General features: G+C 32.2%; 1 non-coding gene across 2 annotated transcripts; it reads right to left on the reverse strand.

The window, feature by feature from the left end:
• On the reverse strand, nt 1-26,301 carry LOC101888595 (uncharacterized). Of its 2 annotated transcripts, XR_009343364.1 has the most exons (4): nt 26,164-26,208; nt 25,624-25,784; nt 5,307-5,345; nt 26-1,475 (listed from the first exon to the last, which is right to left on the reverse strand). It is a non-coding gene; the product is annotated as an uncharacterized LOC101888595 (transcript). The 2 variants fall into 2 exon arrangements; XR_002194703.2 differs by having other exon boundaries at nt 1-1,475; nt 25,624-26,301.

The raw sequence follows: 26,301 nt of genomic DNA on the forward strand, positions 1-26,301 counted from the left end.
AAAGGAAACTTCAATCTTGGACACCTTTAAGCCTTGTGAACTAATAAAAAATTAGATATTAATCATAGATATATCGTAGGGGTCAAACTGTCTTGAAACAGAAATAAAATTAAAATTATCTCTCTTCTTCAATACCTCAGTGATAAATGCAACGAACAACGCCCTCTTTCCTTCAATTTCAACAGGAAATTTATATTTTCTATACCTTAAGGTTATATGAACCAATAAAAACTGCTATAGCGATCATTACTTTATCGTTAGAAGTTGAAATCCGGTGATTTCACCCAGGATTTCCTCCCAAATCTCCAGTAGTAAGTGCAACAAACAACGCCGTCTTTATTTCAATTCCAACAGTAAATTTATGTTTTTCGTAATTTTATGCTCTGTGAACTAATAAAAACTGATACAGCGATTATTACTTTATAGTAAGAAGTAAAAATCCGGCGATTTTACCCAGTGATAATTCCCTCAAACCCTCAGTGATAAATTCAACGAACAACGCCCTCTTTATTTCAATTCCTACATTAAATTCTTTCTTTGAAGAACTATCTGTGTATTTCTTAGAATATTTTTTTTAAAGAACATCTGGCCACTGCATGTGCAATATTTCGGATACTTTTCTATTGGTCATACGATCATTTTAAGTGAAGTTTTAGAAATAATTTTTTTTGGGAAAATTTTAACTACAAAATATTCAAATATTATGAGAGAAATTATAATCATATAAATCATAAAAAGCGCCCTCTAAACATTAATGATTTTGTACTCATACATAGATCATTGGTGTATGAGCTTTTAATAAAAAACACTACCACAATGGCACTAGGTAGGCTTTACCAGGAAACATAGACAAGGTTATACCCCTTACATTTTTTATATATTTATTTTGACTTACTTAACAAACGCCATCTATACTTCAGTTATAAATTTGTATTGAAAGTCATGGATTGCCCTCAACATTATGGAAATGCAAAAATCGAATATTTGTCAAAGTAAAAAATATTTAAATTGAAGAATTAATATTCATTTCTGGACTGGTATAATAAAAAACATAACTATGGGGGATTAAATTAAATATTTATCCTCTAAAATACAAAACATAAAACAAATGTTCCCTGGGTTATTCATAGGTGATCCTTGACTTCTTCAGGTTTTTTTTTGCCACAAAACAGTTTTACACCTTCTCGTATTTTAGTAATTTCACAACCTTCACTTTGTTGCATGGCGAACCAGCTTTGCCTAAGTCGATTACCATTAATTACTTCTTGAAATGTAATTTGGTGTTCACACCTTGTGCCACCGAAAATCGCTTCAATTCAAAGAGATTTTTCTATAAATTATTCATTTTGGCTAAAAACCACTTTCATTCGAAGGATTTTAACGTTTAATCCATTATTTATAGCGTATGTAAATTATTTTTTGTAGATTAACTTACCTGATAATTCAACATCTGTAAAGGGTTTCTTTTTCACAGACTGAAAGAAAAAACAACAAAGTTATATGATTATATATTTTAGACAAATGTTATCGGACTTGGCCGATAAACCAATAAATATATTGGTTGACTGAGATTTTCGAAATGAGCAGCCGACAATAACGGTTCAGAGGGAAGAGACTTGGACCTACATATCTAATTGCCCATCTATAGGTTGGCGGGACGAATATGCCAGTGCTTCGTCTCAATGTTTATAAGGTCATGCCTTGGGGACCTCCAATATCAATAATTCTCAAGGTTTTAAGTTTATACAGATATGTTTCCCTAAGGATTGGAATCCTAGACGTAAGACTTTGACCTAAAGACTGAAATCCAAGAAAAAACTTCCCAAATAGCCTTGAAATACCGGAAAGACACACTCATCAAAAAAAAATTCAACCCGCCTGGAAATAACCTTTCTATGAAATTTTGTGCAGAAGTGTGCTTCATCTGAGATCTTTGAAAGTCTAGTCTCACCGACACAGAAATGGATGCAAAAGTCATCCAAAACTCCACAAGGGGTCAAGGACTATGTTTCGGAAAATAAGAATTTGTAAAGAGGGCTGCCCGCCAAATCTTTTGGTGCCTACCAAAAAATGCAAGAATCTAGAAGGAATTGCAGAATTTTTTAAGAAGAGGATTCTAATCAATGCGAATTTGAGTAGGTGTCTGCAAAGCCTAAAATATCTACAGATATCAAGACATTGCCACTTGCAGCGGTCAAATACGAAAAAAAGAACCTAAGAATTCATAAGAGAAAGTGGTCAGAAACACACTGACAGATAGGTGTCCGACTCAGCCACAAGGCCATCTACGGTGTCTAGCATCTATCTAACTATCGCCGATTTGTGAATCAATTACTCTTCGCTATGCGGAGAGAGGAAAGTCTGCTGATGAGCCACGTTATGAAACCTTTACTAAATCAGTTCTTTCAATCGACTCTCCTCTTTTTCTGCTGATTGTGTATCCGTCTCTGCATCAAAGCCATCTAAGAGGCAAGCTCTTTTTTTTTTTTTTTAATATATCATTGAATAGACTTCTTTGAAAAATTAGTGCTTGTGTCACTAAAGGAACTTCTATGAAACAGATATTGTCGTAGGCGATGGACATGGCATGTATTTTTACAATTTCCGAAAAAAAAAACAACTCATGCACTCAAAAAAAATTAGGGCCTTATCACCACGGCTCCCATAATTTTATAAAGCGAATTGAGTATCTACCGCCTCGGGGATAAATCTGAATTCCGGTTTGCTATGGATTTGGTAAAATCCTGCGCAGTAACAGGGAGAGACTTTAATTTTTTCTACCCCTTACCGAGGTGATCCTTTGTGGGGTGAGGTACCACCAGCTTCACGACAGATCTTGTGTCAGCAAAAATATTCGTATGTGTGAAATTTGAAGAGAATTGGATGCTTATTTCGCTTTCTCAGAGTTTTTGGTTTTTCAAAATCTTGAATCCTATGTGGGGGAGGTACCAGAAGAAATGGTCCGATCTCTACCATCTTTATAAGAGATTTTGTGTTGATGGAAATATTGAGTTATGGCAAGTCTGAATGGAATCGGATGTTAATTTCGCGTTTTATGAGCTTCATGGATATTCAAAATTTCGACCTTTTGTGGGGGATGTACCAGAAGGTGTGGACCGATGTATTCCATCTTAACCCAAGATCTTGGGTTAATAAAATTATTGCGATGTGTGAGATTTGAAGACAATCGGACTCTTACATCACATTTTATGAGAGTTGTAATTATTCAGAATTTTGACCCTTTGTGGGGGAGGTACTTGATAGAGTGGACCTATATTGTCCATTTTCGCACCCGACCTAGCTCTCACGCAAATATTAGGATTTGCAAAGTTCGAGCAATATCGGAACATCCTTTCTCGTTCTGTGAAAAAAAAATATATTTTTTGAAAATTTCGACCTTTTGTGGGGCAGGTACCAGAAGGAGAGGACCGATGTATTCCAGCTTAACTCCAGGTCTTGGGTTAATATAAATATTAAGATGTGTGAAATTTGAAGACAATCGGACTCTTATATCAGATTTTTTAAGAGTTGTAATTATTCAAAATTTAGACCCTTTGTGGGGAAGGTACCTGATGGAGTGATCCAATATTGTCTATTTTCGCACCAGAAGTAGCACTGATGCAAGTATTGGGATTTGTAAAGTTCGAGCAATATCGGATCATCCTTTCTCGTTCTGTGCAAAAAAATATATTTTTTTGAAAATTTCTACCTTTTGTGGGGGAGGTACCAGAAGGTGTGGACCGATATATTCCATCTTAGCACCAGACCTTGGCTTCATAAAAATATTGGGATGCGTGAAATTTGAAGACAATCGTACTCTTACTTCACATTTTATAAGAGTTGTAATTATTCAAAATTTAGACCCTTTGTGGGGGAGGTACCTGATGGAGTTATCCGATATTGTCCATTTTCGCACCTGACGTAGCACTGACGCAAATATTAGGATTTGCAAAGTTCGAGCAATATCGGATCATCCTTTCTCGTTCTGTGCAGAAAATATATTTTTTGAAAATTTCGACCTTTTGTGGGGGAGGTACCAGAAGGAGTGGACCGATATTGCCCATCTCCGATCTTGATCTAAATTTGACAATAATATTACGAGGTACCAAGTTGGGATCAACTTGGATACTCTTTTTGAGACCCCTAGATCGACTCCAAATTTCCTGAAACAGATTCGGTCCAAAGAGACCTAGGGTCCGTTATATCGATGAGGTATGATTTGGCCGCATCAAATGATCTACACTCTCCATATGGCTGAGGGTATAAAAAAATAAAAATCAATAATTTTTTAGTCCTTAAAACGTCCTTGATTTTTGAGCCTGACGTCATTGAATAAATATTTTTACTTCTGGTCTAACTTTGACGCACACATTGAAACCAAATCGAAAATCCTTGCAAAAATCTGAAAAATTCAGAATTTTTTTAAAAAGAAAAAATTTCATAAAAAAAAATGTAAAAACTCTCGATTTTTTTAAGTTTGAAAAATGGGTACTACCAAATTGTCTTTGCTTCTGAAGTCCCTAAAAATCATCGACTGTTCGCTTTAAGTCTATAGGTATAAAATCATAAAACAAACGTTGTTTTTACAAAAACAACAATAAAGGGATAAGGCCTGACCATTTTGCAACAACGATTTAAAAATCCATGTCTTTGAAAACTTTCTGAAAAATCCAAAAACTTGAAAAGAAATTCCTTGAAAAATGGCCAGAATTTTTTTACATGGAAAAAATTTTTTAAAAATTGAGATGTTCATCTAAAAAGTCCTAAAAATCTACGATTTATTGATAGAAATTATTTTGAAAATTTGCAAACTTCTTCTAAAACAGTTCGATCTAATATACATCGGCGTTACGTGTAAGATGGTTTAAAAAAATTTTACAATAATGCCCTCAATACCTTTCTGAAAATTCTTACCTATCCAAGTCTCTCATTCAATTTTCTAAAAAGCTCCGAATTATTTGAACTCTGTTCTGTGGATTATAGAAATTATACAAATTTAAATTTAAAAATTAATTTTAATTTTCGTAAAAAATTCGGAACTGTTGATCTTCAGTGGAGATTTTTATCGTGAGAAGTTCCGCAGATTTTTACTTTACTGACCTTTATCTTCACTTACAATAGCCATTAAAAAATTCGTTCTCTAAATTCAACCTCTCGGCAACCAATCTCAAATAGTCTCATGAGTACCTTTTGAAACGAAAATTGTTCCAACTAAAATTTTTTCTACTTCTAATCCGTCTGATACAGTCCGAAACTTCCAAGCGACCCATGTTCTCAAACAAGGCTGCATCGTCGAAAATACTCACCTTTGGTGTGCGCTTCCCCAGCAATGCTGTGCCCAGCATCTGAAATTAAAAAAAAAAATAATAATTAATTTACTATATTACAACAAAAATAATAATAACAATAAATTAAAACAAAATATTACTTCGCATAATGCCGGCAAGCGTGAGCGCTTGTCTGGCTGGCTGGCGATTCATAATAAAAATCAATAAATTTCAATTAAATGCAATTTATTTTGCGTAATAAAATGTTGCATACTTTTGAGCGCAATCAAATTATAACGGCCATATCAAAGCTGACGTTGACTGCGACGTTGGCGATGGCGGCAGAGCATTATTATCTGGCCAGAGGAATTTTCATATAATGCCATTGTTGTTATTGTTGTAATTTTTATTACTTATTAATTAATAATGAAAAAAAAAATGTTTTTGCATTTATCTAACGAAATGAAGAATAATAACAATAATACAATGTGAAATGTAATAATTTACACACACACGCATATGTGTGTGAATATGTGTGTATGTGAACGAACTACTAATACCGGGGGCAGAGAATAAATGGCTATGGTGGCTGAGGGAATTGAGATACTTTGGCAAATTGAATTTTGTAGATTATTATTGCTAAGCTTGGCCCTATTTAAATTGGAGATAATCGGTAAAAATTTAGAAATGGCTCCCTTACAGGGTGATATAAAAAAAATGCAAAAAAATCAAACGCCAAAATTTCTATAAATTACCACCATACTATGGAGGGTATATTAACTTTGTCATTCCATTTGTAACTCCTCGAAATATTTGATGATTTTAACGACATTTTTCACCGGAATTGTTTCAAATTTGGTATTTAAAGTTCGAAATGGATACTACACCCTCAGACAGAAAATTGTCTGTGCAGGTCCACGTCTTCGTATGGCCCCCATATATAAGTACCTCCCTATATTCGGTATTTTGATGATTTTAGCGACATTATTCACCGCAATTGTTTCAAATTTGGTATTTGAAGTTCGTAATGGATACTACAGCCTAAGACAAAAAATTGTCTGTGCAGGTTCACGTCTCCGTATAGCCCCCATATAACGGCATCTTCCGATATTCGGTATTTTGACAATTTTAGCGACATTATTCACCGGAATTGTTTCAAATTTGGTATTTGAAATTCGAAATGGATATTACAGCCTAAGACAGAAAATTGTCTGTGCAGTTCCACGTCTTCGTATAGCCCCCATATAACGGTACCTCCCCATATTCGGTATTTTGATGATTTTAGCGACATTATTCACCGGAATTGTTTCAAATTTGGAATTTGAAGTTCGAAATGGATACTACAGCCTAAGACAGAAAATTGTCTGTGCAGGTTCACGTTTTCATATAGCTCCCATATATAAGTACCTCCCGATATTCGGTATTTTGATGATTTTAGCAACATTATTCACCGGAATTGTTTCATATTTGGCATTTGAAGTTCGAAATGGATTCTACAGTCTGAGACAGAAAATTGTCTTCGTATAGCCTCCATATAACGGTATCTCCCGATATTCGGTATTTTGACAATTTTAGCGACATTATTCACCGCAATTGTTTCAAATTTGGTATTTGAAGTTCGAAATGGATACTACACCCTAAAACAGAAAATTGTTTGTGCAGGTTCACGTCTTCGTATGGCCCCCATATAACGGTACCTCCCGATATTCGGTATTTTGACAATTTTAGCGACATTATTCACCGGAATTGTTTCAAATTTGGTATTTGAAGTTCGAAATGGATACTAAATCCTAGGACAGAAAATTGTCTGTGCAGGTCCACGTCTTCGTATAGCCTCCATATAACGGTATCTCCCGATATTCGGTATTTTGACAATTTTAGCGACATTATTCACCGGAATTGTTTCAAATTTGGTATTCGAAGTTCGAAATGGATACTACACCCTAAGACAGAAAATTGTCTATGCAGGTCTAGGTCTTCGTATAGCCCCCATATAACGGTATCTCCCGATATTCGGTATTTTGACAATTTTAGCGTCATTATTCACCGGAATTGTTTCAAATTTGGTATTGAAAGTTCGTAATGGGAACTACAGCCTCTGACAGAAAGTTGTCTGTGCAGGTCCACGTCTTCGTATGGCCCCCATATAACGGTACCACCCAATATTCGGTATTTTGATGATTTTAGCGTCATTATTCACCGGAATTGTTTCAAATTTGGTATTTAAAATTCGAAATGGATACTACAGCCTATGACAGAAAATTATCTGTGCAGGTCCACGTCTTCGTATAGACCCCATATAACGGTACCTCCCAATATTCGGTATTTTGATGATTTTAGCGTCATTATTTACCAGAATCGTTTCAAATTACGTATTTGGAGTTCGTAATGGGAACTACAGTCTACGACAGAAAATTGTCTATGCAGGTCCAGGTCTTCGTATAGGTCCCAAACATCAATACCTCCCTATATTCGGTATTTTGATGATTTTTGGTACAATACCCACCGAAATTGTTTGAGTTGTCGTATTTGAAGTTCGTATTGGAGGCTACAGCCTATGGCAGAAAATTGTCTATGCTGGTCCAGGTCTTCGCACAGCTCCGATATAACGGTACCTCCCTATATACGATATTTTGATGATTTTAGCTTCACCGTTTATTTCAAGTTTCGAATTTAAATATGGTAATGGCTTATGACAACGAATGCCTATGTAGGTCCACGTCGTATAGACCCCCATATAATGGCTATGTTCGGTATTTTTAGAATTTTAACAGAATTTTTTAAGGATTTTATTTTTTGAAAATTTCCAAATTTGTTCCAAGTTGTGGAGGGTATTCATAGTTCGGCCCGGCCGAACTTAGTGCTTTTTAACTTGTTAACATTTTTTTTTATAATTTTATTGAATAAAAGCAAAAAATTTCGGAAATAGCATCAAATTTTAGAATAAGTTTCGATTTTTTCGAATTGGTCACCTTTGGCATGAATTATGGCCTTCAAACGATCAATGAAACCGTCACACGTTGCCCAAATGTTGTTCTGCGATGTTTTTTGGCCCATTCCCGGCGAAGCGCTTGCTTGAGGTGATCGACACTTTGGTATTTTTTTTAGTGCCAACCTTGATTTCCAAAATACTCCAGACACAATAGTCCAACGGATTGGTATCCGGAGATTTTGGTGGCCATTGTGCACTGGAAATAAAGCGAGGAACCTCCTTTTTGTAACCATTCTTGGGTGGCACGTGCTGAGTGCGATTGCTGAGCGAAGTCCTGTTGGAATGTCCAAGGTCTGCGGCCAAAATTTTTGCGTGTCCAAGGCTTTAATACACCCTCCAGAATATTTTCGCGATAATATTCGGCATTTATTCTAATGCCACGGTCGATTAATACGAGCGGAGAGCGAACATCGGTTGTTATGGCGGCCCACACCATCACAATGGCCGCCGCCGCTTGAGTTTTGGTGGCCAACCGAAGATGCACATTTTCAGCTGAACTCTTTGGCAAGTAAACACGATCATTTTGTTGTTGTTGTTGTTTACAAACTGCTGGACAACGAATGTCTTCTCATCGGAGACGGAGAAAACCAAATTCGGCAGTTCACCACTTTCGGCCAAGCGAAGCGCAACTCTTGAGCTCTTTTGAGCCTGTTTTCTTTCTGTTGCGGTGTAAGTTCTTGTACTTTTTGGAATTTCAATGGCTTTAGCCCGAGCTCATTTTTCAATATTTGCCGAATGGATTATTGCGATATGTTCAGCTCACAAGCCATTTTTCGGCCACTGCGACGCGGGTTTCGATCAAGTCGCTTCTTTACTTTTCGAACCATTTCTGCTGATGTTGCTGTTTTCCGTCCACTTACGTTCACTTCCTTGACGTCGGTCTACGCTACCAGTATCACGGTAACGAGCAATGGTACGAGACACAAAAGATTTATTCACATTTAAATGCCGGAGTGCTCTAACGATAACCACTTGGTTGGTAGTTTTCCTGCCAAATATAAAGAAATCACACTATCACGCTTTAATTCCGAACCACGAATAACTTTTTTCTGGAAAATTCTCACCAAAATGCTTTTGTACGCCTGTAAACAATATAATGAGCTGTCAGTGGAATTATTTTAACAGCTGTCGGACGAGGGGCTTAGAAATGACAGCAGTCTCAAGTTGGTTGTAGTTTTTTCATCTCACTCTGTACATAAACCGGGTATCTAGGAAAGGACGTTTTTAAATCCCGCAAAGCCCGCAGAAACCCACAATTTATTTTCAAATTTTTTCCCACGGTCTTTGAGGAAATACTTTTTTTCTGTCGTCCCCCTCCCATAATCAACAACATGTTTCGTTGCCAAATAAATTATTTACCAATTAAATACATGCTTAACAATTTGAAAAATGTTCGCGAATTGTTTTCTTGGGGATTTTCTCAGATTCGAATCGAATATAGAAATTTTCAAAATTAAAATAGAACAATTGCAGACGTACATTTACAACACGATGCCAACGCCAGACATCTGTTATGCGGCAGTCTAATAAATAATGGCAACATCGGGACAGCCAGAAGATAGATGTTAACCTCTCTGGCGCCTGGTGGATGGGAATTTTTTTTGAGGGAATTTTAAATATTTTTTTCATCAGCAGCTATAACCGTCAATTTTTTAAAAATATTTTTTCATGACCAGCAATAAACGTGGATTTTTTTAAAATATTTTTTATCATGACCAGCTATAAACGTGGATTTTTTAAAAATATTTTTTTTCATGGCCGGCAATAAACGTGGATTTTAAAAAAAATATTTTTCATAATCAGCTATAAACGTGGATTTTTTTAAATATTTTTACGTGGCCAACTTTAAATGTAGATCTTTTAAAAATATTTTTCGTGGCCAGTTTTTAAACGCGGATTTTTTTAAAAATATTTTTTATCATGACCAACAATAAATGTGGATTTTTAAAAATATTTTTTTCATGGCCGGCAATAAACGTGGATTTTTTAAAAATATTTTTTTCATGGCCGGCAATAAACGTGGATTTTTTAAAAGTAGTTTTTCATGACCAGCAAAAAACGTGGATTTTTTAAAAATAGTTTTTCATGACCAGCAATAAACGTGGATTTTTTAAAAATAGTTTTTCATGACCAGCAATTAACGTGGATTTTTTAAAAATATTTTTTATCATGACCAACAATAAATGTGGATTTTTAAAAATATTTTTTATCATGACCAACAATAAATGTGGATTTTTAAAAATATTTTTTTCATGGCCGGCAATAAACGTGGATTTTTTAAAAATATTTTTTTCATGGCCGGCAATAAACGTGGATTTTTTAAAAGTAGTTTTTCATGACCAGCAATAAACGTGGATTTTTTAAAAATAGTTTTTCATGACCAGCAATAAACGTGGATTTTTTAAAAATAGTTTTTCATGACCAGCAATAAACGTGGATTTTTTAAAAATAGTTTTTCATGACCAGCAATAAACGTGGATTTTTTAAAAATAGTTTTTCATGACCAGCAATAAACGTGGATTTTTTAAAAATAGTTTTTCATGACCAGCAATAAACGTGGATTTTTTAAAAATAGTTTTTCATGACCAGCAATAAACGTGGATTTTTTAAAAATAGTTTTTCATGACCAGCAATAAACGTGGATTTTTTAAAAATAGTTTTTCATGACCAGCAATAAACGTGGATTTTTTAAAAATAGTTTTTCATGACCAGCAATAAACGCCGATTTTTTAAAAATATTTTTTCATGACCAGCAATAAACGCCGATTTTTTAAAAATATTTTTTTCATGACCAGCAATAAACGCCGATTTTTTAAAAATATTTTTTTCATGAACAGCAATAAACGCGGATTTTTTAAAAAAAATGGCCGGCAATAAACGCGGATTTTTTAAAAAAAATGGCCGGCAATCAACGTGGATTTTTTAAAAATATTTTTTTTATGATTTGTGATTCTCTTGAAAAAATGAATGTAAAAAATCCAAGCTTGTGGTTCTCAGAGTCCTTGAAAAAAATTAATTAAAAAAAAATTCAAGCTTGTGGTTTTCAGAGTCCTTGAAAAAAAATGAATTTAAAAAATCCACGCTTGTGGTTCTGAGAGCCCTTAAAAAATTTTATTTTAAAAAATCCACGCTTGTGGTTCTTGTAGTAGTTGAAAAAATTAATTTAAAAAATACACGCTTGTGGTTCTCAGAGTCCTTGAAAAGAAATAATTTAAAAAATCCACGCTTGTGGTTCTCGAAGTCCCTGAAAAAATTTAATTTAAAAAATCCACGCTTGTGGTTCTGAGATTCCTTAAAAAAATTAATTTAAAAAATCCACGCTTTGGGTTCTTAGAGTCCGAGTGATTTTTTTAAACTATTTTCCCTGTCCAGGCCACCATACCCATCAACATGCCCTTTTGTCATATTCATTCTTGCCAAACAAAGTCGACCCCCTACCCAAGAACTTTAAAAAATTTTAAATAATTTTCTAAATTAGGTGTGAATTTCTAATTCACCCGCAATTGTTTATAATTTTCAAAAGTTTTTTTCCCGGCCAATATAAACATAATATTATTTTAATTATTATTATTCGGCCATTTCGGTTTGTTTGCCAAATCTATTTTTATTTTGGCCCACACCCCACTTGTCGATGCAGTATCTTTTATTTGTTTATCGCTAAATTAATTTAATGTTTTTTTATTTCAATTAGCAAAACTGAAAGGAAAACTGGTTTGAGGTTTCCAGGGGTCTTCGCAAAAAAAATAATTATGGCAAATGAGGTTGGGATGAGTAATAGGGGAGACTATTTGCTGTTATTCTCTAGAAAGAAGGTCAGGAGGTGAAAGACCTAATATAGGTCTTCGAAGGTTAGAGGACATTTTGGATTTCCTGTCTACATAAAAGATCTCTATAGGTCTGCTATAAATAGAAGATCTTCTATAAATAGAACACCTTCTAGAAGACCATCCGGAGGTCGTCTGTAGCTAACTAAACCATAGAAGGTATTTTATCCATAAAAATTGAAGACTTTCAGTACTTCTTTCATGGAGATATGACCTTTGATCTGAAACGCAGAATAAAACAAATATTTTTTTTTTTTTCAAAATTATTTTCAAAATCAAAAGTCAAGCGATTAAACATGAAATTAATAACCGCGATAAATGAAAATACACAGATTCAGAAAACACACAGACAATCGCAGCACACTCATTTATTCGGCAAAGAAAGCGAAAGGAAATTTCAAAAAAAATTATCGAAAAAAATATCAAAGAGCAAAAATAAAATTGAATAATTTTTTTGGCAATATTTTCAATAAATGAAAGGAAGCCAAAAACGATTTTGGCATTATTAGATGCGGCTATTGATTTCTTTTTTTTTTTTTGGGATAGTAAATAACAAAATCAACAACACCCCCAACAACAACAACCCGCAAAAATTACGTTTTGTTTGAAATTTTCTTTTCAAATTTGTTTTGGGCCTCCAACAACTTTAGATGCAGTCTCACGCTCATCCCTCTCCCACCTTCCTGTCTCTCAGTCTCATCGAGAAATATATCAAAAGTCAAATAAGTTGTCAAAAACAAAATTTAAGTGGTTGTTGAAAAGTTCCCATAATTGTGATGTTGAGTTGAGTTGGATGTGAATAAAAACCCAGCAACAACAACAACTATATTTTGTTGTTGTTGATTGATTTTTATTTCATATTCAGTAAATTTCAAATCTCATTAAAGGAGAAACTATAAATTTTTTGGGCCAAAACAAAATGCAGTCGACTGCCAACAATAAATTTGTAAAGGGGAGGGGGAGGGTGTGGAGGAGAAAAAGGGGCACAGGTCTTGTCCGAAAATGCCACACATGAAATATTATGAACAAGAATGATGGGCCTCTGCTGAAAGATGGGATCAGCCAATATTCGGCCAATTCTGTTGTTGTTGTAGTTTTCTAATGAGGATGCTGAAAATGCCAACAATTTTGGGACCATAAATTGGCTGACAATGCAAAATTTTAAGGAAAGAGAAACAAATTAATTTTAAATAAATTCATTTTTCAAGAACTCTGATAACCACAAGCGTGTATTTTTTTAAATTAATTTTTTATTTTGGATTTTTTTAAATTCAGGTTTTCAAGGACCTCTGAGAACCTCAAGCGTGGATTTTTTAAATTAATTTTTTTGAAGGACTTCTGAGCGTGGATGTTTTAAATTAATTTTTGAAGGACCTCTGAACGTGGATTTTTTAAATTATTTTTTTTTTTTCAAAGACCTCTGAGCGTGGATTTTTTAAATTAATTTTTTTTTTTTTTTTGAAGCACTTCTGAGCTTGGATTTTTTAAATTCATTTTTTTCAAAGACCTCTGAGCGTGGATTTTTTAAATTCATTTTTTATTTCAAAGACCTCTGAGCGTGGATTTTTTAAATTCATTTTTTTCAAAGACCTCTGAGCGTGGATTTTTTAAATTCATTTTTTATTTCAAAGACCTCTGAGCGTGGATTTTTTTTTTCAGGACCGACAATAAACGTGGATTTTTTAAAAATATTTTTTTCAGGACCGACAATAAACGTGGATTTTTTAAAAATATTTTTTTCAGGACCGACAATAAACGTGGATTTTTTAAAAATATTTTTTTCAGGACCGACAATAAACGTGGATTTTTTAAAAATATTTTTTTCAGGGCCGAGGATTTGTAAAAAATATTTTTTTCAGCGCCGGCATTAAACGTGGATTTTTTAAAAATATTGTTTTCATGGCCGGCAATAAACGTGGATTTTTTTAAAATATTTTTTTCATGGCCGGCAATAAACGTGGATTTTTTAAAAACATTTTTTCAGGACCGTAATTAAACGTGGATTTTTTAAAAATATTTTTTTCAGGGCCGTAATTAAATTGGATTTTTTAAAAATATTTTTTTCAGAGCCAGCAATAAACGTGGATTTTTTAAAAATATTTTTTCAGGACCGTAATTAAACGTGGATTTTTTAAAAATATTTTTTCAGGACCGTAATTAAATTGGATTTTTTAAAAATATTTTTTTCAGAGCCAGCAATAAACGTGGATTTTTAAAAATATTTTTATATTTAAATATTTTTAACCTTGGGGTTTTTATTGATGTCTTACTTTAATCTGGATTTTTTAAATTCATTTTTTATTTCAAAGACCTCTGAGCGTGGATTTTTTAAATTCATTTTTTTCAAAGACCTCTGAGCGTGGATTTTTTAAATTCATTTTTTATTTCAAAGACCTCTGAGCGTGGATTTTTTAAATTCATTTTTTTCAAAGACCTCTGAGCGTGGATTTGTGTATTTTTTAAATTCATTTTTTGAAGGACCTCTGAGCGTGGATTTGTGGATTTTTTAAATTCATTTTTTTGAAGGACCTCTGAGCGTGGATTTGTGTATTTTTTAAATTCATTTTTTTGAAGGACCTCTGAGCGTGGGTTTGTGGATTTTTAAATGAATTTTTGTGGAGGACCTCTGAGCGTGGATTTTCATTTTTCAGGGACTCTGAGAACCAGACCAAACCAAAAAACATGGATTTTTTAAATGGATTTTTTTTTTTTTCAAAGACTCTGAAAACCCCATGTGTGCTTATTTTTTTCAAGGACTCTAAGAACCACAAGTGTGGATTTTTTAAATTAATTTTTTCAAGTACTCCCAGAACCCCAAACGTGGATTGTTTAATTTATTGTTTCAAGAATCTTAATACCCTTAACCGTGGACTTTAAATTTAATTTTCAAGGACTTTTAGACCCTTAAACGTGCATTTTTTAAATTGAATTTTCAAGGACTTTTAGACCCTTAAACGTGGATAGTTTTAATTTAATTTTTAAAGACTTTTATATCAATAAACCTGGAAAACAATATTGTTTAAAAAAAAACATGTTTATAGCTGTTTATGAAAAAAATATTTTTAAAAAATCCACGTTTATAGCTGTTTATGAAAAAAAGAATATTTTTAAAAAATCCACGTTTATAGTTGGTTATGAAAAAAATATTTTTAAAAAGTCCACGTTTATAACTGTTTATGAAAAAAATATTTTTTAAAAAATCCACGATTATAGCTGTTTATGAAAAAAAATATTTTTAAAAAAATCCACGTTTATAGCTGTTTATGAAAAAAATATTTTTTAAAAAATCCACGTTCATAGCTGTTTATGAAAAAAATATTTTTAAAAAATCTACGTTTATAGCTGTTTATGAAAAAAATATTTTTTAAAAAAATCCGCGTTTGCTGCTGGCCATGACAACAATATTTTTAAAAAATCCACGTTTATAGCTGTTTATGAAAAAAAAAAATAGTTTTATTTTTTAATATTTTTTTTCATGGCCAGCAGCGAACGTGGATTTTTGAAAAATATTTTTTCATGGCTGGCAATAAACGTGGATTTTTTAAAAATATTTTTTATGGCCTCATTGCCGGCCGACGTGGATTTTTTAAAAATATTTTTTTCATGGCCGACAATAACGTGGATTTTTTAAAAATATTTTTTTCATGGCCGGCAATGAACGTGGATTTTTTAAAAATATTTTTTTTTCATAAACAGCTATAAACGTGGATTTTTTTAAAATATTTTTTTTATGACCAGCATAAACGTAGATTTTTTAAAAATACTTTTTTTTCATAAACAGCTATAAACGTGGATTTTTTAAAAATATTTTTTTCATGGCCGGCAATAAACGTGGATTTTTTAAAAATACTTTTTTTTTCATGGCCGGCAATAAACGTGGATTTTTCAAAAATATTTTTTATGGCCTCATTGCCGGCCGACGTGGATTTTTTAAAAATATTTTTTTCATGGCCGACAATAACGTGGATTTTTTAAAAATATTTTTTTCATGGCCGGCAATGAACGTGGATTTTTTAAAAATATTTTTTTTCATAAACAGCTATAAACGTGGATTTTTTAAAAATATTTTTTTTCATAAACAGCTATAAACGTGGATTTTTTAAAAATATTTTTTTTATGACCAGCATAAACGTAGATTTTTTAAAAATACTTTTTTTTTCATAAACAGCTATAAACGTGGATTTTTTAAAAATATTTTTTTCATGACTATAAATAAATAATAAAATATCCAGGGTTTTTGCTCTAAAAGTCCTTGAAAATTAAATTAAAAATATTCACGTTTAAGGGACTAAAAGTCCTTGAAAATTAAATTTAAAAAATCCATGTTTTTGGTCTGAATATTCTTGAATAAATTAATTAAAGAAAATCAATACTTCTGGTCCTTAGAGTCCTTAAAAAAAAATTAATTTAAAAAATCAATGTTTCTGGTTCTCAAAGTCCTTGAAAAATTAAATTAAAAAATCCACATTTGTGGTTCTCACAGTCCTTGAAAAATAAACGTGGATTTTTTAAAAATATGTTTTTCAGGACCGGCATTAAACGTGGATCTTTTAAAAATATTTTTTCACAGCCAGCAATGAACGTGGATTTTTTAAAAATATTTTTTTCAGGACCGTGGATTTTTTAAAAATATTTTTTCAAGGCCGGCATTAAACGTGGATTTTTAAAAATATTTTTTTCATGGCCGGCAGCAAACATGGATTTTTAAAAATATTTTTTTCATGGCCGGCAGCAAACGTGGATTTTTTAAAAATATTTTTTTCATGGCCGGCATTAAACGTGGATTTTTAGAAATATTTTTTTCATGGCCGGCAGCAAACGTGGATTTTTTAAAAATATTTTTTTCATGGCCGGCAGCAAACGTGGATTTTTTAAAAATATTTTTATATTTAAATATTTTTAACCTTGGGGTTTTTATTGATGTCTTACTTTAATCCGACCTCAATTTGTCATGGCTTCTTTAAAATCCACCAGGTAAATTAATTACCTTCCTTATATGCAAAGCCGCAAAACATAATTAATCATTTCCTTTAAATTCTAATTCAATTAGCATTACAAAAAAGTGTTTAATTTTTTTTTTTAAATTCCAACAACGACAATTTTGTAATCCCTCCAAAAAAAACTAAACGTTATTTCCAAATTTGGCCACGTCTTTAATGGGTCACTATTGTCAACCACAAGACGTGGGTGACCCACGTCTCACCAGAAACCACGACCTTGGCACTAGCTTCGTGTGTGTGTGTTTCTTTTCGATTTCAATTTAATTATTTCCTGGTGTTTGCTGCACCAAAACACAATCGCCCGCCCATCAAAAACGTTTTAATCAAAATTCGAAATCAGAATTAATTTCGTATTTTGTTTCGAAATGACAATTACGTGTAAATTACAATGTCATTACTTGCTTTGGCTGGAATCACCAGTTGGGTAGAGGGACGGACGGACGGTGTCTTTGTCATGTGGGCTATGGAGACGTCATTGATGATAAGCCGCCAAGAAAATACGTTTTTGAAAGTAATCAATTAATGAATGAATGAATGACAATGCGATGGGAATTTTTAGGTGACCAGGGAGGAGGGGGGAAGCAAATTCGATTTTGAACCCCATTTGAATGCAATTTTTTGACAATTCATGTTACTCAAAAAATTTTATTAAAGAATCCAGCCAAATATAAAGAAATCACACTATCAGGCTTGAATTCCGAATCACGAATAACTTTTTTTCTGAAAAATTCTCACCAAAATGCTTTTGTACGCTTGTAAACAATATAATCAGCTGTCACTGGAATAATTTTCACAGCTATCGGACGAGTGGCTTAGAAATGACAGCAGTCTGAAGTTGGTTGCAGTTTTTTTCATCTCACCCTGTATGGAGACTATGGCTTATCTCTGACTACGGAGATTCAGAATGCGCATTATTTTCAGGAGAATTTTGATTCATTGAAAAAATATTTTTAAAAGATCCACGTTGACCTTTGGTCCTTGAAAAATTTATTTTTTCTAAATCCTTGAAAAATATTTTCAAAAAAAAAATTATTTTTTTTTTTTCAAAAATTAGTTTTAGTTCTCAAAACGTTATATTGAGAATCCACTAATTGCTGATCTTTAAAAAATATTTTTTTACGAATTTTTATAATTCATAAATAATAAAAAAAGAAATATTTTTAAAAAATCCACGTTGACTTTTGGTCCTTGAAAATTTTATTTTTTCTTAATCCTTGGAAAATATTTTCAAAAAAAAATATTGATTTTTTTTCGAAAATTCATTTTAGATCTCAAAACGTTATATTGAGAATCTACTAATTGCTGATCATTAAAAAATATTTTTTACGAATTTTTAAAAAAAATTCATAAAAAAATAATTCATTTTCCAGTTGACATTGAGCCATAAAACCCCTGTTTATGCTGCTACATTCTCTAATAATCGAATAATAAAATTCCGTTTTTTTTTTCCTTTCAACTCAGGTTGGCAGAACTTTTTGCTAAGCGATTTTTTTAATAAAAATTATGTTTACGCACCCATTGTTTATGAAAATTGAAACACCATCCATACCCATTCAAAAAAAAAAAAACTAAATTAAAAAAAATGAAAAAAAAAAACACGCAAAAATAATATTCCCAGAATTTTGCAGGAGGAAACAGCCAACCAGCCAGCCACAGAGAGTGAATAAGTCAGCCAGTTTATAAAGCAAAAAAAAATGGAAAGAAAAAAAAAACCAAACAAAACAAAGCAAAAAAAAAATTATCCGATGCTTTATTATAAACAAATAGCTGGGAAAAATTGCAAATATAATAGATTTATGAAAAAAAACATAGCAGGAACAACAGCAACAACTACAACAATGACCGCGATAACTGCGACGACGAAAACGTCGACGCTTAGGGTAAATATGGCTAAAAATACACACACACGGACGGACAACCAAACCAACAGCCGAAGCTGGCAGGGAGACCTACAAAGCGACAGACATATTCAGACCAAAATATACACACACTCACACAAACACACACTCACACCACAGCTGTGTCTACAACAACGCCTCATAAACATTTGCCAAAAAATATTTAACTGAATATTTCGTATCCCCCACCAAAAAAAAAAATAAAATAAAGAAAATAATAACAAAAATATGAAGAGAAAGAAAAGTAAAACAACAACAGCAGATTATAAAGATATTAAACAAAAACACGGTCACACAATAAACAAAAAAATAATAATAATAATAAATCGACGTAAATATATGTAAATCGAAATTTTGAAGTTTATATTTTTACAAAAAAAAAAAAAAAAAAAAAAAAAAAAAAAAAAAAAACGAATATTTCTGGGAAAATTAAAACAAAACAAAAAACCAAACATGGATTTGTTTAAATATTTGTGTTACAAATTTTACCCAGAAAGATATGAATAATCAATTTATATTTCAAAACCAGTAAAAAAGCTGTAAGTTCGGCCGGGCCGAACTTTGAATACCCTTCACGATTTTGGAAATTTTCAAAAAAAAAAATCCGTTAAAAATTCTGTTAAAATTTTAAAAATACCGAATGCGGCGTTGTAGGGTTTATACGAAGACGTGGACCTGCATAGGCAAGTTTGTCATAAGCCATTAAAATATTCAAATGCGAAACTTGAAATAAACGGTGAATAATGTAGCTAAAATCATCAAAATATCGTATACAGGGAGGTACCGTTATCGGAGCTGTGCGAAGACCTGCACCTGCATAGACAATTATCTGTCATAGGCTGTAGCATCCATTACGAACTTCAAATACCACATCTCAAACAATTTCGATGGGTATTGTACCTAAAATCGTCAAAATACCGAATATAGGGAGGTACTGATATATGGGGCCTATACGAAGACCTGGACCTGCATAGGCAATTTTCTGTCACAAACTGTAGTTCCCATTACGAACTCTAAATACGTAATTTGAAACAATTCTGGTGAATAATGACGCTAAATTCATCAAAATACCGAATATTGGGAGGTACCCTTATATGGGGCTACAGGAAGACGTGGACCTGCACAAACAATTTTCTGTCTTAGGGTGTAGTATCCATATCGAACTTCAAATACCAAATTTGAAAAAATTCCGTTAAGTAATGTCGCCTAAACATCAAAATACCGAATATCGGGAGGTACTGTTGTATGGGAGCTATAAGAAGACGTGGACCTGCACAGACAAATTTCTGTCATAGGCAGTAGTTCCCATTACGAACTCTAAATACGTAATTTGAAACAATTCTGGTGAATAATGACGCTAAATTCATCAAAATACCGAATATTGGGAGGTACCCTTATATGGGGCTACAGGAAGACGTGGACCTGCACAAACAATTTTCTGTCTTAGGGTGTAGTATCCATTTCGAACTTCAAATACCAAATTTAAAAGAATTCTGGTGAATAATGTCGCTAAAATCATCAAAATACCGAATATCGGGAGGTACCGTTATATGGGAGCAATACCAAAACGTGGACCTACATGGCCCATTTTCAATACCGAAAGTCCTGCAGACATAACATATATTTGAGCAAAATTTTATCAATCTACTTTAATTCGTTCGGAAGCTGGAGTGATTTCCACAGACGGAGAGACGGACGGACATCGCTAAATCTACATAGAATTTTATGCTGAAAAAATACCAAAAGTCAACGTCAACTAAAATCTTTTTGTATTTTTCGTAAAAAAATATTTTTTGAGGACATGGAAGTTAATTTTTTTTCAAGGACCAACATTCTAGGTTTATTTTGGTAAATATTTTTTGAAGGCCTAAGAAACAACGTGGATTTTTAAAAAAAAAAATATTTTTTCAAGGACCTAAATTCAAATAGTATCTACCCGACTTTTTTTAATACATCTGGTAAGGGGGTTTCCTTGATTTTTTTAGAAATTTCAAGTAAAAACTTTTTGTATTTTTCTTAAAAAAAAATTTTTTTGAGAACCTGGATTTTTAATTTTTTTCCAAGGACCAAAAGTCAACGTAGATTTTTGTATATATTTTTTTTTTCAAGCCTAAGAAGCAACGTGGATTTTTAAAACATATATTTTTCAAGAACCTAAACTCAAGTAGGATCTTCCCGTGGATTTTTAAAAAAAAAAATTTTTTTCAAGGACCAAAATTCAAGTAGTTTCTACCCGGCTTATGTTTTTTTTAATACATCTGGTAAGGGATTTTCCTTGAATTTTTTTAGAATTTTCAACTAAAATCTTTTTGTATTTTTCTTAAAAAAAATTTTTTTTTTTGAGAACATGGATTTTTAAAATTTTTTTTCCAAGGACCAAAAGTCCACGTAGATTTTTGTAAATATTTTTTTAAAGCCTAAGAAGCAACGTGGATTTTTAAAAAATATTTTTTCAAAAACCTAAACTCAAGTAGGATCTTCCAGGATTTTTTTTTTTGAATACATCTGTTTTAGGATTTTCCTGGATTTTTTTAAAAAAGATCAATTGTTCACAAGGATTTTTTACAAAAAAAAATTAAGGAGTTAAAAATATCGTGAATTTTTAAAAATCTTTTTCATTTATGTATCGTTGTTTTTAAAATTTTTTTCCAAACCAAAAAACCAAAGTCAACGTAGATTTTTGTAAATATTTTTTTAAAGCCTAAGAAGCAACGTGGATTTTTAAAAAATATTTTTTCAAAAACCTAAACTCAAGTAGGATCTTCCCGGATTTTTTTTTTTTTTTTTGATACATCTGTTTAAGGGTTTTCCTGGAATTTTTTACAAAAATTTTTTAAAAAAAATTTAAGGAGTTAAAAATACCGTGAATTTTTAAAAATCTTTTTCATTTATGTATCGTGTTTTTTTAAAAAATAGATATATTTTTTTTCAAGCACCAAAATCAAGTAGTTCGGTTTTTATAAGGATTTTCCTGGATTTTTTTTTTTCAAAGATTAACGACCAATAATGCACAAGGAGTTTTTTTTTTCATATTTTTTGAGGAATTGAAAGTAAGTTGAAAATAATTTCCAAGGTCCTGGAGGCATCGTGGAATTTTAAAAGATATTTTTTTCAAAGAACAAAACTCATGTAGGACCTTTCCCGAATTTTTTTTAATACATCTTTTAAAGGATCTTCCTGGATTTTTTTTAAATCTTTTTCAAGGACTTAGAAGCAACGTGGAATTTTAAACATATTTTTTGAGGACCAAAATTCATGTGGGATCTCATGAGATTTCTTAAAAATAATTCAAGGAGAACACGTTGATTTTTCATAATTATTTTTCAAGGGCCAACACTTACCCTAGATTTATTAGATCAATTTTCAATAGATCTAAAGTGAAAGTGTTATTTCAAAAAATATGTTTTTTAACAACCGAATATCAACTAAAATCTTTATGAATTTTTTATAAAATATTTTTTGAGGACCAACATTTTTTTTAAATGTTTTTTTTTTTTTCAAGGACCAGCGTAGATTTTTGTACGTACACGGATGTGTTTATATTTTTTTTTTTTTGAGGAGTTAAAGGTATCGTTGTTTTTAAAAATAATTTTAAAAAGGTCAAAGGTCAATGCGATTTTTAAAAAAGGGACTAAAATCGACTAGGATCTTTTTGGATTTTTTAAAGATATTTTTTTAATTCCTTTTTTTTTGTAAATATATTTTTCAAAGACAAAAGATCGGTGGTTTTTTTTAATTATTTTTAAAGGGCTTTTTTCAAAATATTTTGTGAATTACCAACAGTGAGCGTAGATTTTTTTCAAGGACTAACAAGACACATGGAATCAATTCTTTCCATTTTAGCGGTTAACCATTTTTGCGGTTAACCATTTAAAAAAGGACAAGGATTAAACTAGATCCAAGTTTTATAAATAAAAAAATTACCATATACAAGGTTAGACCAGATTTCGAGAGTTATCATGCGAACCAGACAGTCAGACAGCGAGACGGTGGGGAACCACTAAATCGACGACAAATGTCCCGAAATTGATTTCGTCAAAAAAGACTTAGGGTCTAAATCCGTTATTTCGATGGCACATGTTTTGACTCTTTGTCATCGTACACCTCAAAAACCCTAACATCAAAATCGATTTTAGTCAACTTTGGTTTAAAAAGTCAAATTCGAAACTGTCGAAAATTCGACTTTTTGGTAGAAGTGAGACTTCGAAAATTTACAGAGTGCATATTTGCTAACATTATCTGATTTAGTTACAAAAAAAAGCCTTGAAAAGCTATTCTTAAAAAAAATACGATTGTCCTGAAAAATACTTTAAAAAAATCAAGTCTGCGGAGGATCCATGAAAAATATTAAAAAAAAATCCACGTTTATGGAAAGTCCTTGGAATTTTTTTTTTTAAATATTTCCCTAAGACAAAAATGAAAAAATATTTTTTCAAAAATCGAAGTCTGTGCATAGCTCTTAAAAAATTTAAATAAAAAATCCACGTTTTGTGGGTAGTCCTCGAAAAACTGTTTTTGAAAAAATTCACATTTGTGGACAATCCTAAAAAAATATTTAAAAAAAAAATCCTGTTTTATGAATAGTTCTAAAAATATCTTTAAAAAATCCAGGGTCAAGAAAGGTTTTTGAAAAGTATTTTTTAAAAATTCTAGGTTTTTGTAAAGTCGTGGAATGAACTTTTAAACAAGTAAAAAAGCAGTAAGTTCGGCCGTGTCGAACTTTGAATACCCTCCACCATTCGGAACGAATTTGGAAAATTTCAAAAAAAAAAAATACGTTAAAAATTCTGTTAAAATTTTAAAAGTACCGAAAAATGCCGTTCTATCGGGATCTATGCGATGAAGTGGACCTGCATAGGCAACTTTTGTCATAAGCCATTACAATATTCAAATACGAAACTTGAAAAAATCATGTGAATAAATCATCAAAATACCGAATATAGGGAGGTACTGATATATGGGGCCTATACGAAGACCTGAACCTGCATAGATAATTTTCTGCCTTAGGCTATAGTATCCATTACGAACTTCAAATACCAAATTTGAAACAATTCCAGTGAATAATGTCCCTAAAATCGTCAAAATATCGAATATCGGGAGGTACCGTTATATGGGGGCTATAAGAAGACGTGGACCTGCACATACAATCTTCTGTCATAGGCTGTAGTACTCATTAAGAATTCTAAATACGAAATTTGAAACAACTCCGGTAAATAATGTCGCTAAAATCATCAAAATATCGAATATAGGGAGGTACTGATATATGGTGCATGGACAATTTCCTGTCACAGGCTGTAGTACCCATTACGAACATCAAATACCAAATTTGAAACAATTCCAGTGAATAATGTCCCTAAAATCGTCAAAATATCGAATATCGGGAGGTACCGTTATATGGGGGCTATACGAAGACGTGGACCTGCATAGACAATTTTCTGTCACAGGCTGTAGTACCCATTACGAACATCAAATACCAAATTTGAAACAATTCCAGTGAATAATGTCGCTAAAATCGTCAAAATATCGAATATCGGGGGGTACGGTTATATGGGGGCTATACGAAGACCTGAACCTGCATTGACAATTTTCTGCCTTAGACTATAGTATCCATTACGAACTTCAAATACCAAATTTGAAACAATTCCAGTGAATCATGTCGCTAAAATCATCAAAATACCGAATATCGGGAGGTCCCGTTATATGGGGGCTATACGAAGACGTGGACCCACAAAGACATTTCTCTTCCAGGTGGTAAAGTGCTTAAAAAGAACTTCTCGCATGGATTTTTAAACAATTCCATTCAAACAATTTAGCTAAAATCATCAAAATGCCGAATATCGGGGGGTACCGTTGTATGGGGGATATACGATATCGTCGACCTATATAGACAATACTCTTCCAGGGGGTAAAGTACTCAGAAAAAACTCCTTGTGTAGATTTTCAGGAAATTTCATTGAAAAATTTGGCTACAATTATCGAAATACCGAATATCGTGGGGTACCGTTATATGGGGGCTATACGATATCGTGGACCGATATAGCCCATCTTCGACTTGAACCTACCTGCAGACAAAAAACTGATCTGTGCAAAATTTTAGCTTCCTATCTTTATTCGTTTCGACTCTAGCGTGATTACAACAGACGGAAAGGTGGACGGACGGACGGGCTACCAATAGCCTGCCACAGCTTAAACCCCATACATTTCTAAAATCCTGAATCCTCCTCCTCCCTGAATCCTCCTCCTTTTCTTTTTTCTGCCTATCCAAAAATCATTGACGCAAAGCCCCCCCCATTACAACCGGCTGGCCATCCAACGGCCACATCCCCCCAATGGCAAACAACAACCATGTCAATAGCCATAAATCCTTATCTAAACTATTAAGACAACAAATAATTTTATTTACAATATTTAAACAATAATTATGAGCAGCAGATACCCGCTGGTGCAAGTGCTACCCCCTTTCATCCCTCCCCCTCCCTCCCCTTCAACCAATCATTTAAATCATTAATAATGCGATTTCATCACAATAATTATTCAAAATTTAAACATTTTGTTTTGGCAAAAATAATTATAAACATTTAATTTTAAGAGAGAAAAAAAAACACAACAACAACAAGAAAATGAAATCAAGCAAATCATTACCTTTAGCTGATGACGTAGACCACTCATTGGGCTCATTCAAAACTCAACACTTTACACGATCAACAATTCTATTTGCTTGGCGCTTTTCAAAAAAATTGAATTCTTTGGGTAAATCTATTTTTTGTTGTGTATTTTTCAAATATAGATATCAACAATTTAAACTAATTTTCAAAAGATAAGAAAGGAAAAAATATTTATTGCAAAATTCTTAACAACATTTAACAATTGAAGAGGGTCAGACACAACGAGGAGTCTGATAATTGAAATATTTTGCACTTCACTTGGAATATCTTTTTAATTTTCAAATTTCATGTGTATTTGTTTTAATATTTTTTTTTAAATTTTTATTTTTTTTTTATCCACTCCTTTTTTTATTTTTAAAAAAATATAAATTTTATTTCACATTTAAATCTATTTTATTTAAGTTTTATTATTTTCTCAAATCACTTTTATTTCATTTTTATTTTCATTTTTTTTTTTTTTTTTTTTTTTTGCAAACCGCCACGTATTGATCGGAAATCCAATTCAAAATCTAGTTACTCGTTTGCCGTTATTTATTTCTTTTTTGAGGGTTGTTTACCGGACCACGTTGATTCTGAAAATAAAATTGTTTTCAAAATTTTTCAATCGCCCAACTAAAGACTCATAAAACAAAACGCTTTTTGTCTGTTTGAATTT

Source organism: Musca domestica, unplaced genomic scaffold (genome assembly GCF_030504385.1).
Source record: "Musca domestica strain aabys unplaced genomic scaffold, Musca_domestica.polishedcontigs.V.1.1 1029, whole genome shotgun sequence".
Taxonomy (NCBI): domain Eukaryota; kingdom Metazoa; phylum Arthropoda; class Insecta; order Diptera; family Muscidae; genus Musca; species Musca domestica.